Source organism: Ceratotherium simum, chromosome 4 (genome assembly GCF_057802395.1).
Source record: "Ceratotherium simum simum isolate JZ-2026a chromosome 4, ASM5780239v1, whole genome shotgun sequence".
Lineage (NCBI taxonomy): Eukaryota > Metazoa > Chordata > Mammalia > Perissodactyla > Rhinocerotidae > Ceratotherium > Ceratotherium simum.
In genome coordinates, this window is record NC_141903.1 from 42,634,913 (window position 1) to 42,642,937 (window position 8,025).

The 8,025-nt window shown below is 41.4% G+C and overlaps 1 long non-coding RNA gene across 1 annotated transcript; it reads left to right on the forward strand.

The window, feature by feature from the left end:
• The first annotated feature begins 918 nt into the window (after positions 1–918).
• On the forward strand, positions 919–7,776 carry LOC147917272 (uncharacterized). The gene is made up of 2 exons (XR_015551967.1): positions 919–5,275; positions 6,486–7,776. It is a non-coding gene; the product is annotated as an uncharacterized LOC147917272 (long non-coding RNA).
• Positions 7,777–8,025: the final 249 nt, after the last annotated feature.

Genomic DNA, 8,025 nt, shown 5'->3' on the forward strand with positions numbered 1-8,025 from the left:
CCCAGCCTGTGGTAATCATTATTCTGCTTTCTGTCTCTATTAATTTTACTATTCTAGGTACCTCATATAAATGAAATCACACAATATTTGTACTTTTATGTCTGTCTTATTTCACTTAGCATAATGTTTTCAAGGTTAATAATGTTTTCATCCATGTTGTGGCATGTATCAGTTTCATTCCTTTTTAAGGCCTAGTAGTATTCCATTGTGTGTATATGCCACAGTTTGTTTATCCACTCATCCATTGATGGACAGTTGGGTTGTTTCCACCTTTTGACTATTGTAAATAATGTTGCTGTGAACATAGGTGTACAAATATCTGTTCTAGTTCCTGCTTTCAATTCATTTGAATATATACCTAGAAGTGGAATTGCTGAATCATATGGTAATTCTATGTTTAGAATTTTTTGAAGAACGACTACACTGTTTTCCACAGCAGCTGCATCATTACATTCCCACTAGCAATGCACAAGAGTTCTAGTTTCTTCAGATCTTTGCCAATACCGGTTATATTCTGTTTTTATTTTTAATAACAGCCATTCTAATTGGTGTGAAGTGGTATCTTATTGTGGTTTTGATTTGCATTTCCCTAATGATTAGTGATGTTAAGCATCTTTTCATGTGCTTATTGGCCATTTGTATATCTCCTTTGGAAAAATGTCTACTCAAGTCCTTTGCCCATTAAAAAAATTTCTTTTTAGTTGTTGAGCTGTAGGAGTTCTTTATATAGTTTGGATATTAACCCCTTATTAGATATATGATTTGCAAATATTTTCTTCCATTCTGTAGGTTGCCTTTTCACAAAGGATAGTGTCCTTTGATGCACAAAAGTTGTAATTTTCCCTCCAGTTTTATTGAGATATAATTGGCAGATAACAAAAGTTTTACATCTTGATGAAGACCAATTTATCTGTTTTTTTTCCTTTTGTTGCCTGTGTTTTTGGTGTCATATCCAAGAAATCATTGCTAAATCCAATGTCATGAAGCTTTCCTCCTATGTTTTCTTCTAAAAATTCTTAGGGTTTTAGCTCTTATGTTTAGATCTTTGATATATTTTGAGTTAATTTTTGCATATGGTCTAAGGTAAGGGTCCAACTTCATTCTTTTGCATGCAGATATCCAGTTTTCCAAGCACCATTGATGAAAAGACTATTCTTTCCCCCTTGAATGGTCTTGGCACCTTTTTTGAAATCATTTGACCATATGTGTGAAGGTTTATTTCTGGGCTCTCTATTCCATTTCATTGTTGTGTATGTCTGTCTTTCTGCCAGTACCACCTGTTTTGATTACTGTAGCTTTACTTCTTCCTTATCAACTTGGATACTGTTTATTTCTTTTTCTTGCCTAATTGCTACGGCTAGAACTTCCAGTACAATGTTGAATAGAAGTGGTGAGATGAATATCCTTGGTCTGTTACTGATCTTAGGGGGTGAGCTCTTAGTTTCATCACTGAGTATAATGCTAGCTGTGGGGTTTCATAGGGGCCATTTATCATGTTGAGGAAGTTCTATTTCTAGTTCGTTGAGTGTTTTATCATGAAAGAGTGTTGGATATTGTCAAACAATTTTCTGCAACAATTGATATGATCATTTTTTAAAACCTTCATTCCATTAATGTGCTGCATTACATTGATTAATGTATGTACATTGAGCTACCCTTGTATTCTTAGGATAAATCTTACTTGGTCATGATATATAATCCTTTTAGTATGCTGCTGGATTTGGTTTGCTACTATTTTGTTGAGTATTTTGCATCTATATTCATAAGGGATATTGATCTATAGTTTCCTTTTTTTTTGATGTCTGTGTCTGGCTTATGCTGACATAGGGTAATGCTGGCTAACTCATAGAATGAGTTAGGAAGTATTTTCTCCTTTTTGGGGAAGAATTTGAGAAGGATTGTTAATTCTTTAAATTTCTGGTAGAATTCACCTTTTGGGTTTCTTTTCGTTGGGAGGTTTTTGATTATTAATGTAATCTCTTTATGAGTTATAAGTCTGTTCAGATTTTCTATTTCTTCTTGAGCAGCAGCAGAGAAGTCTTTTTCCTTAATCAGAATTGTCCCTCCACCTCCTTTGCTTTGTCCTTCATATTTCTTTGGGTCTCCTGGTTTCTAATTCTTATGGGTATTAACTGAGTACTTCATCACTCACCAAATGTCCGTGTTATGCACACTGGTATGACTACAGGTTATGCACACTTTTCTCCCTAAGAGGAAATCCCTGGTCAGGATAACTTGGTCAGTCTTTCCAAAGTCATGGCTCTGATGGAAACAAGCCATATAAGTCTAGCAGGGCAGAGGGCTTGGAGTTTCAGATACTTGGCTCAGCCCCAGGAGCATTGACTTGGGCTATTGCCCCACCACAGGAAGAGCTCTAGGCATTCAGGTAATTATAATTTTTGCTTCCAGAAGGCCACAAATGACTGGAATCAGTGGCATTGAGAATAAGAGAGAAAACGCAGAAACTGTTCATTCATGCAACAAGAGAAAAAGGGCAGGTAGGACCGTAATTCATATTCTGGAAACACTGTGAAGTCAGTTAATCAGGAACCCACCACAGAACCAGGTTTGAGGAGAGTGGAGAAGCCAACGGTGTTAAAGAAGATGAGTTTCCTTCCTTCCCACCCGAGTTTGATGCTGCTTGTATTGTTATGCAACATGCCTTTTGAGTTATCTATCCACCACTGGAGCTTTTTACCTAGGTCTAGCCATACGTCCTAGCTCAAACTGCCTTGTGATACATTTCATATATATATAGATATAGACAGATATAGATAGATATATATATGTATACATATGTCTTGTGTACCATGTCCAATGCCCAATCCACTCAACCCCACCACTTACTCCAGCCACTGCTGCTGTGACCAGTTCACACAGGCTTTGACCAGCTTCACTGAAGTGCAGGCTGACAGTGCTTCAGCTCGGTCCTACAATGTATTACCTCTTGCTTCCCACCCAAGGAACAGAACCTGTTTGGAACACTGTCTTGACATGAGTACAGCCATGTTTGGCCGCTCCATTGACCTACAGCCACCAGCACAAACAGAAATACCAAGCTGCTTTCTGTGTGGTGGGAACTGGCCCTTCCCCCACAGAGAGAGTTGCAAGTTGTAACATTTCAAGGCTCTTGGAGCGTCGTAGCACGGGATGGACTGGCCATCTATGCCGGGCTAGGACGATAACCAAAGAGAACAATGCACGTACACAACTACTGGGCTGGGACGTTAGCCAGGGGGCTCAGTGCACATACGCCACTGATAACCATTTTGTGCATGGAAACACTAAATGCTTGCTCTGCAAACTCTGTAATTGCTTACTCTAAAAATCACTGATGGTATAAAAACTGCTGGAAACTGAGACCCGGTGAGAGTTCCACCTGTGGAAGGGACACCTTGCCCAGGATGTGTGATCCTTGCCCAGCCGCGTCGATTGACAGGGCTCTCCCGGCAGTGGGGCGTGGATGTTGTGAGTAACTGATTTGATGTGAAGTAATTGATTTGATATGAAGTAATTGATTTGATGTGTTCTCTTTTCGGTCAACCCGGTGTTTCTCTTTCCGGTTGATTTGTGTCATTTCTCTTCAGCCGATGTGGGTGTTTTCCTTTCCAGTCGGGCTGATGTTTTTTCCCTCTTAATATTTGACCTATTTAGATCTGTTTGCAGACTGTCACCTTTACTATCCTCTATATAATAAAATATACCTTCAGTCCATTTGTTTGGAGTGGAAAGTGTCTTTTACGTCTCCGATCAAATCCCCGAACCTCTCATAACATAATTGGCGCTGTGAGCAGGATTCGATTAAGGAGATGTCTTTCCTATTCAAATGAAAGGTAACTGAAGCCAAGGTGGAAGGGATTCCAGGATGGGAGGACCCTCCCTTTTGCACTCTGGCTGGGGAGTGGGCTCATAGGTCAGGGTTATGTGAAGCTTGGGATGCTCGTCTGCGACGATTTGAACCGTTGGATGTGACCAAAGCTTTGCAGATGGTGGAAAGGAAAGCGAAATATGATGTTTCTTTTTTGGCACGGAGAGGTTGGTGTTTGTTGACTGCTTATCGCCGGGCTATAGAAGATAGGGATAAGATACAGACAGAGAAGGCACTCTTGGAAACGGAATATCGCCGGGCTATAGAAGATAGGGATAAGATACAGACAGAGAAGGCACTCTTGGAAACAGAATATCGTCGGGCTATAGAAGATAGGGATAAGATACAGATAGAGAAGGCACTCTTAGAAAAAGAATATTCAGATTTACAGTTGCCTGAAGTCAAGGTGGAAGAAATTCCAGGATGGGAGGACCCTCCCTTTTGCACTCTGGCTGGGGAGTGGGCTTGTAGGTCAGGGCTATGTGAAGCTGGGGATGCTCATCTGCGACGATTTGAACCGTTGGATGTGACCAAAGCTTTGCAGACGGTGGAAAAGAAAGAGAAAGATGATGTTTCTTTTTTGGCACGGCGAGGTTGGTGTTTGTTGACTGCTTATCACCGGGCTATAGAAGATAGGGATAAGATACAAAAAGAGAAGGCACTCTCGGAAAAAAAAAATTTAGATTTGCAGTCTCGCTTGGCTATGATTCAATGTCAATATCTTGCACTGGGAGATCAGGCTCGTAACTACCAAGCTATAGCAGAAAAGGCTGCTGTAAGAGTTGCCAAATATAAATATAGAAAGAGGAGAGGAAAGGTAAATGAACGAAAAGTTCATATGGCCATAACATCGGCCGGTCCTAAGTGGGACCCGGACACATGGGATGGTGATATCTGAGATGATGATTCTGAAACTGATTATGAGGAAGACGAAAAACCGCCCAAACGCACAGAGGCACGTCCTCTTCGCCGTCGGCGGATGGAAATGGATGGTAATCATCCTGTAAGGAAAGATGTGATTGAAGATTTTAACCAACAAGAAATTTCTGATATTTTAGCCTGGGCTACACAAAAGCCTGGAGAAGCCATTATAACCTGGCTTGTTCGCCTATATGATGTGGGCGCTACAGGAATTAATCTGGATGCAAGAGATGCTTTTAAATTTGTAATTTTGTCCAATGATCCAGTAATATGGGGAAATAAATTATGGGAAGACATATGGTTATGGTGTCAAAACACGATTGTTACTGTATTTCATGTTGATGCTCACAGTTCTTTAATTTCTGCAGAACGAAAGCATAATTCTCATGCTAATCAGCTGGTACAGATTCGTACAACGCACAACCCAGGCTTAGCACAATGGGTCCACGAAAAGAGTGGACACTTGGGAGAACAAGCTTCATACAGGTGGGCACAACAAAGGGGAATCCTTGTCACCCATGATGATATTGCCACTGCAGTACAACAGTGTCAGTTATGCCAACAGTTAAATAAACGGGGAGTTCCACACCCCTACCAAGGTCATATCCAAAAGGGATTATTTCCCGCCCGTACCTGGCAAATAGATTTTATTGGACCATTGCCAAATTCTTGTAGATATACTTATGCCTGCACTGCTGTTGATACATATTCTGGTTATTTATTGGCTATACCAGCTAAAGTGGCCACCCAACAGAGTGCCATAAAATTATTAGATACAATTAAGTTATATTATGGGACACCAAGGCAAATTCAGAGTGACAATGGTTCCCACTTTACAGGTAAGTTGATTCAAACTTATACCAAAGAAAATTATATAAAATAGATTTATCATATACCTTATTACCCCCAAGCTGCAGGCCTCATAGAACGAATAAATGGATTGCTTAAACAACAATTAAGAAAACTTAGTCATGGCTCACTAAAGGGGTGGCACAACCATCTAAGTACTGCTCTAAATGTGTTAAATAATAGGCCACTAGGCCCTAATGAGACTCCTCTGTCAAGGTTGTTACCAGCAAAGATTACAAAAGTGGCAGCCGCCACCCATGAGCTTATGACCTTAACCTATTGGCCCCTGACTCAGTCTGCTAAACCGCCTTTTCGTGCCACGGCCGAAGCGGCTAGATTGGATTTATCTACTGTTCATTCTATTCAATTGCCCCCTAAGAAGCAGTCTATAGTCCCTACTGGGATAGGGGTACAATTTCCCAAAAATACCTTTGGTTTGTTAAAAGGACGCTCTGGACTGGCAACAAAAGGTATTGATGTACTGGGAGGAGTCATTGATCCAGATTACCAAAGAGAAATAAAATTTATATTATATAATGGTAGTGACACAGTACTAACGGTAGAGTCTGGGGAACGAGTGGGACAATTATTGGTGCTTCCCCTCCTGACTCCAAATGTGTCACAAAGACAACCTCCAAGTAAATTAACTAAAAGAGGAATGCAAAGATTTGGGTCTACAGATGGATGGAAACCTAGAGCAAAGGTGTGAGTGACACATCCACCCAATGCGGCTCCCCGTGCCGCAGAAGTAGTGGCCCAAGGGCCCACTGCAACACTCATAGTTATGTATCCAGGAAATGAACAGTTATATCATGTTCCTAAAAATTCTGTTTCTTTGCGTGAATAGATACTCCTGCTGTGTTCGCTATGCTGTGCTACACCTCCATGTCTGCTGCTGACCTACACACCAACTAATGCCTCTGTAGGACAACCTTTGACCCTCTACTGTTAGACCAACTGCTCTACACCAGTGGGACCTATAACCTGGACTATGAATGGCCAAAAAATTTGGTCTCAGAAACATCAAGCAATCTCTCGGTATAAGCCTGTATCTGATTAGTCACGCAAAACTAGTTATAATTTCTCTATTACCCTGCCTTCTGTTACCCTCCGTGATGGGGGCTGATCTGGACTTCTACAAGCTGGTTTGTTATGCCTAAGTGTTACCTTATCTAATGTTATCTTTGATGCTGTACATGATTTGCAAGATCAAGTTAATAACATTTCATATTCTAAGGGGTTATTTGATTGGTTACCTTGGGGTTTGGGTCCTTTATTGTGAGATAGTTTTATAATTATTGTAGTCATTGGATTTTAGATTCTTGGATGTGCCTTATGTACTTGTGTACAAAGTTCATTGTCTGTGCGTATGGTGTCTTATGGTTAATGGAGACGGCCACGGCCAAATATGTCTTGACATGAGTACAGCCATGTTTGGCTGCTCCATTGACCTACAGCCACCAGCACAAACAGAAATACCAAGCTGCTTTCTGTGTGGTGGGAACTGGCCCTTCCCCCACAGAGAGAGTTGCAAGTTGTAACATTTCAAGGCTCTTGGAGCGTCGTAGCACGGGATGGACTGGCCATCTATGCCGGGCTAGGACGATAACCAAAGAGAACAATGCACGTACACAACTACTGGGCTGGGACGTTAGCCAGGGGGCTCAGTGCACATACGCCACTGATAACCATTTTGTACATGGAAACACTAAATGCTTGCTCTGCAAACTCTGTAATTGCTTACTCTAAAAATCACTGATGGTATAAAAACTGCTGGAAACTGAGACCCGGTGAGAGTTCCACCTGTGGAAGGGACACCTTGCCCAGGATGTGTGATCCTTGCCCAGCCGCGTCGATTGACAGGGCTCTCCCGGCAGTGGGGCGTGGATGTTGTGAGTAACTGATTTGATGTGAAGTAATTGATTTGATATGAAGTAATTGATTTGATGTGTTCTCTTTTCGGTCAACCCGGTGTTTCTCTTTCCGGTTGATTTGTGTCATTTCTCTTCAGCCGATGTGGGTGTTTTCCTTTCCAGTCGGGCTGATGTTTTTTCCCTCTTAATATTTGACCTATTTAGATCTGTTTGCAGACTGTCACCTTTACTATCCTCTATATAATAAAATATACCTTCAGTCCATTTGTTTGGAGTGGAAAGTGTCTTTTACGTCTCCGATCAAATCCCCGAACCTCTCATAACAAACACGTGCATGTGCAACCTGGAAATGTGGGGAGCTGACAATTGGGGGGCTGCCTTTGATGAATGGGGAATGGTAGCCAATAGATAAATGTCTCCCCCTTTTCTCCATGGTGCAGATAGTTTTGAGATACATTTCATAACGCTCCTCAGAAGTTCTGGCTGAATGGAGCAGTGCCCTTGGCACTAGCC